The following is a 3,185-nucleotide window of genomic DNA, read 5'->3' as shown; positions in this document are numbered from 1 at the left end:
AAAAAAAAAAAATTTATCATTTTATAACCATGTTGCTTCTGACGGCATTTGAACCCGGACCCTCCTGAAAGCTAACAAATAGTGGCAAGCATCTCTGCGCACTGAGCTACAGCCACACATGTAAATGTGTGTTCAAATGTTCACTTTGCATCAAGGCCAGACCAAGTGATTGGGACATTTACAGGGTGGTGTTCTTAAAATTTTTTTTTATTGAATTGCAAGACAACACCACCCTGTCACTGCCAAACTGTACTTTTCGTCTATCTCTAGGCCGGTTCCTTGGGGACTGGTCGAAGGCTGATATTTTCGATGCAAGCAAATGTCCAATTCTGACCAGTCAAATTTTAACCAGTGAAGTACTAGTCCTTTAAAGTGTGTTTGCATTGTTCAACTTTGCGTTCAACATTTGCGTTCAACTCAGCGCAGGGTTGCACGAAAAAAGAGTTGAATGGCTAAAAATATCAAAATATGAAAAATATCAAAATATTCGCCATAAAAAGGTGTTTGCATTGTTCAACTTTGCATTCAACTTTTGGTTGAATGGCCTTTCAACTAATCGCTTTCAACAAAGTTGGTCGGCAGCCAACATTTAGCCATTCAACTTATTTTTCGTGCAACCCTGCGTTGAGTTGAACGCAATTGTTAAACGCAAAGTTGAATAATGCAAACACTGCTTTACGGAAAATAGGCCGCCTTATTGCTGCAGGGCATGCACAGCGGTGACAACACATACATACATACATGGTACATGTTTATCTGTACAAATGCACTAATAGCGCGCTGTGATGTTGAATCAAACTCAACGTTTGAAAACACATTTACATGTATGGCTGTAGCTGAGTGTGCAAAGACGCTTGATACAATTGGTTGCTGCCAAGAGGGCCCGGTTTTAATTACCATCAGACGAAACATAAACAATACGAGGTATTGCGCGCCAAGCGACGATATGTTATTGTTAACAAATTTCGATGATTTTCAGAAATAGTTTAAATAATATTAAAAAACAGTCAATTGCAACATTTTAATAAAATAATCTTCAAAACGAGAGATTTATTTACAAAAAAGTTAAAATTTAAGCAGTTTTTCAAGTACCGTTACCTCGAAAACCACCAGAACCTTGCCTAAATTTTCAACTTGCACAGTGTAATTAATCTGAATAAAGAAAGATTTTACTGTTCCAGCATGAGATGGACTTTTTATTTAATCTTATGTGTAAAGTTTTTAAATTGTTTTTGATATTTAAAAATGATGTTTTAACAGCTGGCAACTCTTTTATTTTATAGGTGTAAGATATATTAAAAAATGTGTTCGGATTAAGACTTCCTCAGTCATCTTTCATTGAAACGAATTTTGTAGTATTTCATTTAACATTTACATATTTATTTTTTTACGTGGGAGGCAACTCTTTTACTTTGAGTTCAATAGGGGCTAAACTTTACAGGAACCATCTCCAGCCTACGCCAGAGAATTTCTGTTAAGAACATCAAAAGCATATTCATCAGCGGTTTCGGAGTCTTCGAAAGCTTACACACATTATATACACACATATATACATATATGTTTATAATTAGACGATAAGCTCCGATTACAATTTTATTGCGCAAAACGTACATAATGTGATTAGGTACAGCCATGTTAGTCAGAAAATCCAGTTAAATAATTTTGTCCAGCTAGCTTGTTCTATTCGAACCACTTTGCAGTGCTCGGAAAGCTCATTTGTAAAACAAAAAGTTACTTGTTAAGTTGCGAATAAGCAAGCTTTGAGTAAATTTGAAGTTACCAAGTAAATATTGTAAAGCGTAGTAAATAGAGAATTGCATTAACAAGTATTGATAAGTGTTTGTTGCACAATAAAGCAAATGGGACTCAGTTTTCTTCTAAGAACTTTTCAGGTGGGTAATTACCCACCTTTCAAAATTTCAGGTAGGTAGTACTACCCACCATACCCACGTCTTCCGCCGCCTCTGTGTATACCAAATTTAAAGTTCATGTGACTAATGGTTTCGAAGTTATTGTTGATAAAAAATTCTACGTCTACGAGATGTCCCACGCCCCCTTTTATAAACTCATTCATATACACCTTACAATAAGCACCTACCATAGCTGTGCCTGCATACCAAATTTCAAATTCGTGAGGCTTTTGGTTCCCAAGTTAGAGGTGATAAAAAATTTCACGCCTATGGGATGTGCCACGCTGCCTTTTACAAACATTTATTTATATGTATATACCTTACTATAAGCACTTACCATACAAATGTCTGCATACCAAATTTAAAGTTCATGTGACTTATGATTTCGAAGTTATAGCTGATAAAAAATTACACACCTACGGATGTGCCACGCCCCCTTTTGTAAACTCATTCATATATACCTTACTATAAGCACCTATCGTAGCTGTGCCTGCATACTAAATTTCAAGTTCGTGGGCCTTTTGGTTCCCAAGTTAGACCTGATAAAAAATTCCACGCCTATGGGATGTGTCACGCCCCCTTTTACAAACTCATTTATTTATAGCCTACTATAAGCACCTACCATAGCTATGCCTGCATACCAAATTTCAAGTTCATGTGACTTATGGTTCCGAAGTTACAGCTGATAAAAAATTTCACGCACTTGTCGAATCCTAATTTTTTCTCCCTATTATAGGCCCAGGTGTCATGGCAATACTCTGTCAAAACTTCGTTCGATTCTGTCCGTCCGTTTAGGCTGCAACCTGGCACATACATACATACTTCCCCAAATATATAGTAGATATCTATCCTTCTCTTAGCGTAAAATAATTTTTGGGGATATCTCGGCCACAGGGTCACCTATCGTGTAAGTTTTAAGTCCAAATATTTATTTTCAATTGGCTAAATTGTATTCTAAATATGAGCCAGATCGGCAAGAAAATGCAGTTTTTAGAAATATTCCATCCCTAGCGCCACCCAGCGAGTGCATTTTTGGTCAGAATATTTCTTTTCTCGGTGCTGACACATGTTCTAAATATGAAGCAAATCGAGCTAGCCGTTTAGTAGTTTAGTGACATTTAATGTACAGAAAACTCTATGAAATTGTGAAATCGTAACGTCTCAGCATTCTTTATTTTTCGGCAACAACAACAAAAAGTTGCAAATTTTTTTAATTCGAAAAACCTTCCACACGGAAGGCCCAAAAAAGTACTTTTTACAGAATAGAAATCGGTT

This window comes from Rhagoletis pomonella, unplaced genomic scaffold (assembly GCF_013731165.1).
Source record: "Rhagoletis pomonella isolate Grant_MI unplaced genomic scaffold, Rhpom_1.0 Rhpom_scaffold_00293, whole genome shotgun sequence".
Lineage (NCBI taxonomy): Eukaryota > Metazoa > Arthropoda > Insecta > Diptera > Tephritidae > Rhagoletis > Rhagoletis pomonella.
Note: the sequence above shows the minus strand (reverse complement) of the source record.